The sequence below is a fragment of the Podarcis pityusensis genome (genome assembly GCF_964106645.2).
Source record: "Podarcis pityusensis genome assembly, chromosome: 11".
Taxonomy (NCBI): domain Eukaryota; kingdom Metazoa; phylum Chordata; class Lepidosauria; order Squamata; family Lacertidae; genus Podarcis; species Podarcis pityusensis.
In genome coordinates this window covers 59,207,933-59,216,352 of record NC_138036.1, presented here as the reverse complement: position 1 = coordinate 59,216,352, position 8,420 = coordinate 59,207,933, and positions in this window count along the sequence as shown.

Below are 8,420 nucleotides of genomic sequence, written 5' to 3'. Positions count from 1 at the left end.
AAACAGAAGCTCATAGCCACTGGACTTGGGGTAATTCTGAAAAAAAGATAAAGACCTTCAAAATGCCTGTTAATGTATGAAAAAGCAGTAGTTGGAACAGCTTGACAGCAGCTGTAAGTAGTGATGGAGGAGAAATTTGATTCAGTCATTATTCAAAGGCGAACTTCCCTAATTTTCTTTCTGAAACAATACAGTAGGCGAACAGACACATAGTATTTTTTAAAAATTTTCATTGAAGTAAGTCAAACAGAGCAGTACAATAAAAATAATAGAAGTAAAAATTCAAAAAGAAGCAGAAACAGCACAGTATATCAAGAAGAGACTAAAGAAAGCTATTTTTTGAAATTCACGCTTACCTGAATTTTGCAATGCACTTATCCAGCCAAGTAATGTGTACAAAAATTCACATGCTAGCATAAAGTGTGCATACAAACACCCCCTCTCTATGTGTAATATGCATTATATTAGATGAAATTGCATTACAAAAATGTGAATATTAGGCAAAATTGCTTATACATATGAGAACCTAGTTATGCCTTTGAATAGTGCCCTTGGGATTCATCTTCTCACAAAACCTGTGGGTTCATCCAAATTGAGACCATGGCACAGAAAAAGCCTTTCCCCTATATCATTTCCTCACTGGAAATCTCACACACCGCAAAATAAAGTTACAAGGGGGAAGTAAACACAGCCAACAGTAAGTCAACAGTAAGAAAACAGCAGCAGGAGACTCTTTCAGGTGGTTTGCAATCTAATGGAATCACCTTTGCCATTGGGGCCTGGAAAGGACCCCAGATCTCCTGCAATGATTTTGCAAAGTTTTTTGCAGATAAAGTCGCTCAGTTTTGGAAAGAGGTAGACTCCACTGTGGAAGCAGGGTCGGGGCGGAAGAGTGCTAGAGTCCTGTCTGGTCAAGTTACATGGGATCAATTCCAATCTGTTACCTCTGAGGAGTGGACAGGCTGCTTGGAGAACCGACCATCTGTCTCATTGACTCCTACCCATCCTGGCTCATAAAAGCGAGCAGGGAAGGGCTGGGCGATGGGCTCTGCAGGGTGGTGAATGCTTCCCTCTGTGAGGGTGACTTCCTAGACCCGCTAAAAGAGGAGTTATTAAACCACTTCTTTAAAAAACATCATTGGACCCGGCCAACATGGCTAACTATCGCCCAGTCTCAAATCTTCTATTCGTGTGCGCCCGCGATTTTCAGCGTCGGCGCGTGCATGTCCGCTATTTTTGGCACCGTGGAAGTGAGTCGCCACACCGCGCCAGGGGCGGCTCGTGGGCCAGTCAAACGACCTCCGTGGACCGCTTCTGGCCCATGGGCCTTAGGTTGGTGACCCCTTTTCTACCTCCACTGCCAAAGGTATTCTGCTTCTGAAAAATCAGTTAGTAGGTACTGCGAAAGGAGGGCAAACTCTTGCACTCAGGCCGTGCTTGTTAGGTTTCCATAGGCCACTGTGGGAACAGGATGCAGAACTTGATGCATGTTGATCCAGCAGGGCTTTTCTTACGTTCTTATGAACAGAAGTTATCTTACTGATTCGTTAGAGAAAGATTTGAAAGATTTACTTCATTTTCTTCATGTCCCTTTTCATGTTCTGATACATTTTCCACTTGACCACTAGATTGTGGGTCCACTGACGTGTAATTATACTGTATGTCTGAAAGTTCATACCAGTATGGCTAATCCCTAACAGCTTTCCATCACAGACAATAACAATTTATTTTTGAAAAGTTGTAGCACTAAAGCTATTTCTAGAGAAAGCAATGAGCTGCAAAGTTGTGCAAATCATCACAAATGTTATGGAAAAAAACTTGAACATTAAAAAAAAATCCCCTGAATACAGGGAAATTACTAATTCAGCACCCCAATTATTTCTAAAAATGGATCTAAAGGCAGAGTGGAAAATTGGGCCAGTCAGTTTGACATCAGTCGTTTAAGATTCAGTTTTTATAGGATCAAATGCTGGTGCATTTAAGAAGCACAGCTTGATAAGAGACAATTAGTGTAGCATCAGGCCTAATCTAATGAGGTCTAAGCAGTGTGTGTGGTGTGTGTGTACAAAGAGGCACATGAAAATCTTCGGGGATGTGTGCACATCCAACAAAAATGCTCAGATAAAATGTAGTAATTTGATTACATGTCTTTTCAATGCATAATATGGATTCTATAAGACAGGAGAGAATGTAGCAAACTGAATTGATACCTGGGTAAAATTAGGCAGAAGAGCAAAAGTCCTGTCTGAGATCCTCAGTGGATTTGCTCCATTTCACAAAGATGAGTCATCCAGAGGGACCAGACAGCCTTGGCAGACATTTCTGATAGCATCACAGGCTTTTCAAAATCTTCTGTGACAGATCTGGTCTTGCGTCTCAGAGGTGTTAAACACAGAGTAGTAAAAAAGAAAAAAGTGCCATTTGTTTCTGAGGAGGGGGAAAGTCCTACTGCAGTAAAAATCCATTTATCTAAAAAGTTTCAGTGACATCAAAACCATTCTGATTAATGTGATGGGTAGATTTCATATGGAAGTGAGGGGTGGAGGATGGATTGAGCTGGAAACAAAAACAGCATTATGCACCATTGCAGAAAATTGAGAGAGGGTGAATGCTTGTTTAGTTTGGGTTTATCTTGTTCAGGATTACTTGATTCTCAAACTATCCATTGTCTATAGAAATATATATCCAGATCTAAGAAGAAGAAAAACTTGCTGGATAAAAACATTTAAGATAAAGTTGAATATCTTCATATTTAAGTGTTATGCTCACATCTGTGACAGCCATACGAGCCAATTAAGGTAGCATTTGGGATTTGACCTAACGCCAGTGATGCTTCAAATGGTTAAACTCAAGAATCAGTTTTGACTGGCTCTGGGGTTTGCAGCATGAATATGTAATATGAAACGACGAGCATGACTCTCTCCTCTCTCTGGCTACAGAAATTACCTAATCCAGGCTGATTTCCATAACACGTGATATGTGTTTATAAACTAACTACAGCACATACTTTTTACCTATATTTTATTGCAAAAGTTTCGTTCCATTAAAGTGCCAGGCATACCAATACCAGCACAATATCAAACTTCTTACCTTTCCACATAAGTCTACTGAGATTCTGCCACATGTCTCCCACAGAACACCAGCAAAGGATAATTGGGGGACATATCCCAGGGCTCATCCTTAGCTGACACGTAGGGCTTATCAGGCTCATTCAGCCTTATGGTTGCCCGGTGCGAACTAAGGATGCAAGAAGACATCCTTTTCCGTTCTGCCCTGTACCCATCACATACAGCCCTGTTTCTGTCCAACTGTTCTGTTTCTGTTCGATTGCAGTTTGTCTTCCAGAAAAAAATGTCATTCGACTTAATATCTGCTGTGGCAAAATTCTGTAACTTACGTAATTTATGTAATTGGTTGTGTAAATTATGTTGCCATTATATTATTCCACCCCATTCATTTCAATGCAAAAGAAACATAATGCAAATGGCAGGGGACATAATCAATTACATATTGTCTGCAGGCTGAAAGCAGCAACAACAGTGAATGTATTCACTGGATTTATTTGGTTCCAGACATGGGATGAAGAAGTGAACATTGGCATTTCAGTCCTATTTCCACTGGAATTCTCTATCCTTTCTCATTTGCTGTCCCTTGAGACTGTGATCTGTAGAGCAAGATTAGGTGTTGTGAGCAAGCCGTTGTGTCTCTCTCTACCTATCTATCTTCTTATGTCAAACAATTAACTGAACACTTATACACCACCAATTCAGCACACAAGGGGCTTCCAATAATGAACGAAACAAAAAAAGAATCGAAAACAAATGCAAAATCAAGTAAAACATAAATCAGACAACAGAGAATCATATTTTCAACATGCCTAATGCCATTAAAAAGGGGGCTAACTGAACCTTTCTAGGAAATGAGTTTCACAATCTGGGTGCCATAAGAGAAAAGGCTACCTCAGCCAACCACACTTCCAGTGGCAAGGGCCCAGATAATGAACACATAAGGTGGGAAAATTCACACAGGAGTAGGATTGAGAAGGAAGGGCTGAAAGGCCTGCCTCATTAAAAATCAAATGATTCTGCCATAGTGGCCTGCCTTTCCCAATACATAGCCTCCTCCATGCACAGAAACTGTTATTTCTAATGACCCTTTCTACAAGGGTAACTGTCAAACTTCACTGACTCTGCAGGGCTGAGAGTGAGAATTATTTCCTATGAAGATTTGTTTTTCTTCTGAACATTATGAGAGACATTTGCTGAGCCATGTATCAAGTCGGAGACCTCTTAAATTGCTCTCTAATTGAGGATTATTTGGAGATTTGCCCACTTTGTTTCTTCTGTGTTGCCTGCCATATTTCCTTCTTCCCTTTATATTGGCCCTTCCAACCCTAACTTTAATACACTTTGTTAATGTAGATTCTGGGATTTGGCTGCATGGACGAGTCAGGGAGCTTCCCTCTGTGTGCCAACTTCCATACTGTGTGCTTTGACTGAAGGGAGATGAGGGGATAGCAGGCTGAGTGTGCTAAACAGTGACTGGGTTCCCACCTCCCAGGCTGAAAGTTAACTTGACTTTCAAAAATTTTATCCTGCTCTTCATCAGTAAGAAATCCAGGGAAGGGGGGGGCGTTAACAATAAAGCAAGTTAAGAAGCCTGCAACGCACATCTGTGTGGGCCCCAAACTGTCAAGAAGCTTGCCTGCCATGACTGCTCCAATTCAGGAATGCTAACCAGCTTCCATGGAACTCTGATCTTTCTTGGAACATAGTTTACGCGATAACACTACGCAGTACCTTACAGGAGGGTATTGGAAAACAAGGTTTCGAGGCGGTCTTTGCAATGGCTAGATTAGTCACCAGACATTCTGCTGAATTTCACCCTGACCTGAATGCTTGAGGGGAGCCATATGGCTGCCCTTCATGACCGAGGAGGCTGCTGCCTTCTGATTCAGTTGAGTGTTCAGATTTTGAGTAGCCTAATTAAATCTGACCACTTCTCCTCATGGATAATGATCAGTTCTTTCTGTTACTCATGTTACAGCACAACTTCCCCTCTCAGTGACTTTATTCATTTCAGACACAGACAGCAGGTGCCAGATGGCAAACTGTTCCATGTGCCGTTGCACCGTGTGCCTAGCGCTCACCTTGCTCCTGAGTGTTTGGGTGATGGGGGGAATGATTGCCTTGGTCTGCTCTAATAAGCTTTGGAGCAGTGGAAGCTAGAGTATGTCATAGCACTGAAGGAGCAGTTTAAAGGCTATGAAAGTTATTACTGTCTCTATAAAAAGAGACTGCCAATAGCCTTTTTGGATTTGGAATGAGGGGTGCAAAATAGCTATTGTCTGCTTTACACCAGTTTCCAGCATGAACAAGAATATTAAGTGTTCTTTGGGTTTGACAGCAATTTACCTAAGGACCTACGGTCTCAAGGTTAATTATAGCCAATGCTTTTTAAAATCTGAAAGCAACCTCTGTGCAAATTGTCTGCATCCACTGGCTTGGTGATGTTGTCAGCATCAGGATGAATTTGTAATGGCTTGCTAGAAGGTGCATTTTGCATTTATCTTTAATTTTTCTTTTTCAGTCACAGAAACTGAGAGTGCAGGGGGGAGGATGATCAGTTTTCTTACTGAAATTGTAAATTACACAAAAAAGGCGACACTGAAGCCTGAATAGACAAATACTTTGTTTATTTATTGCCAGGAGAGACCCATTAGGATTCAGCACTGGTGTTTCCATGGTATCGCAGAGACATAAACAGAAAACACGGGCTAATGCATTCAGTTAGACCAAGATTTTAAAGTCTAATGCGCAATCTAAATATATATCACATATAACCACTATTTATTTAATCTACTGTATATACTGCTCTGTGACTAGCTAACTAATCCATTTATGAATGTAGCTACTGAAATGCTTGGTACTTGTGGTGGAAAGTACACAAATAGTTTTCATAGGACCACTTCTTGGTTACTTGTGTAGCCTCACTTCAAAAGGATTCACCTACATCATTAACTCTACCCCAAGATTTGTATTCAGTTAAGGAAGCCAAATCTGGTCACAATTAACATACCATTAGTTAAGAACAACATAAACTTTCCAAAGTACCATTTACTGGCATATTACCGCTTTCAAACTAAGGATCAAGGATGCATTTAGATGCATGTACACACCGATGTGCAAAAATGGCTGTATAAAAATATGAAAGGAGAATTATTTAAAAGTTTTGAAAAATGTATATTATTGTCCTTGTGATTTTTGGATACAGTTTTAACACATGATGCCAACATGTGGAAGGAATACAATAAGATGTAGTCAAAGGTATTCCTTCAGCTGGAAATGATGCTTCAAGCATAATGTATTCCAACTGCCTATGATTTTTAAGAGGAAATGATGTTGTGTGTGTTGTTTTCAGCTAAGGCGAGCCTCTTCCATGTGGAAGTGAGACTTTTTTTGGCTTGCTCTTTGCTTTTCCCCAAGATAAATCTTTTCACCCCTTAGGAAAGTGAAAGGGCATGAAGGTGGCACCGGCAAAGAAGGCAGGAGAGCAATCCTATTTTAAGTTAGGCTTAGTTAGGCTGGACCCAACATGAAATGGTGCCAGAGTTTCTGAGCCGGTGGGGTTTGCTTTTCAAGTTCCCCACCTTCAAAGTCCCATACTATACCTAGTCCTTAGCAGCCATAGTAAGCTACTCAACAATCCAACATGTTTACTTTCCTCCTTATTTACCTTTTAGATAACAGTATGACTCCATTATGTCCAAGTTGACATTTACCTGCAAGGCAGACTTGTTATAGATCAACTATGCTCCATTAAAAAAAAATCTTGCTACAAAACTCAGATTAAAAATAAAAGATAAAAATGTAAGCAAGTAAAACCCATGCTTAAATGCTGCTGCTATTAGACTGTAATCCAATCCTCCCTTGGGTCCATAGGATAGGCCAAATTTCCTCCTCTGATGCCAAGACAGAGCTCTAACATCCAAGAGGGGATCCAGTATCAGAGCACCCCTTTTCACCACTGCCTGATCCCCTGATGCCCTAGGTCCCTGGCCCAACCAATGGCAGAGCTTTGAAACCAATAAGGCTAAAAGGAAGGGGAGCTGGGGGAAGAATAGGAAGCAGCTTAGATCTGCAAGATCCAAAGGTCCCCTTACATCTCTCCCGCTCTCAAAGTGGGGAGATGGATAAACTCAGGAGTACTCCTAATTCCTTCCCTCTTGACCCCAGTGGGAAGGAATCTGTTAAAAATACCCCATTTTAAAGACACAAAAAGGATGGAGGAACCTTAGTGCAGGCATAGGCAAACTCGGCCCTCCAGATGTTTTTGGCCTACAACTCCCATGATCCCTAGCTAACAGGACCAGTGGTCAGGGATGATGGGAATTGTAGTCTCAAAACAGCTGGAGGGCTGAGTTTGCCTATGCTTGCCTTAGAGCCTCTGTCCTCAGTTGAGCCTGGTAGGGTGGTTAGACTGCCTTTGAGCTTCACTCACACTTACAGCTTAAGGATGCTTGGTCATTTTCTGTTGTTCAGCTTTGTTACCTGGTATTGGGTTTACAGACAGCTTTAAGGTGCATGAAAATCCAGGTAGCCATCCACTGTGACCTAGACCTCCCCAGTGATTAAAAAATATAGATACTAACATGAATTAAATAACAGTCTGCTATCTGAGGCAGATGGTAAGGTTGACCTTATCGAACTGGCAAGGTGATTTAAATGGGCAATGTTAATGATGGGTACCTTCCCTGGTGAGATTTGTCTGTTCCCCTCTTTGTTAACTTTCAGGAAGAATTTAAAAACATTCCTGTTTACCCAGGCAGCTGAAGGTTTCTGCTCCTGGCAACTTTGAAACTATTTGCTGTGAGTGTATGTGATTCTTATTAGTTTTTAATTTTTTGATTTTTAATTGTATTGTTGTAACACTGATGTGATTGCTACCCTTTGCAAGGAAGGGTAGTATATAAATTTAACACACACACAGCAAAGTAGATGGAAATTAATTTACTTGCCCACATGCCTGCCCCACTTTGTGGACTTACAGAATTGCAACTGAGGAGAAGACGCCCAATGTTTATAGGCAGTGCTTTTTTTCAGGGGAGACGCAGCAGTGCTCATGCCCCTAAACATTTTGTGAATCTAAGTTTGGCCTCATTGAGGGGCAGTATTTCAATATGAGTAGGGAAATGAGAGTACCCCTAAACATTTTTTAAAGAAAAAAAGCACTGTTTATAGGTCCAACTGCAGGTTTAAGGGGGCCCAGTGTCCTATTGTATGCCTCCAAGCTGACTTCCTTGGCAAAAACAGCTACAGTGGGGGGTGAACTGCCATACTGATTTCCCCTAGCAGCTCCAATGTAGTGTTGTTCCGCAGCATTGTTGGAAATTTAAATAGAGACTCACTTCCCAGGCACCG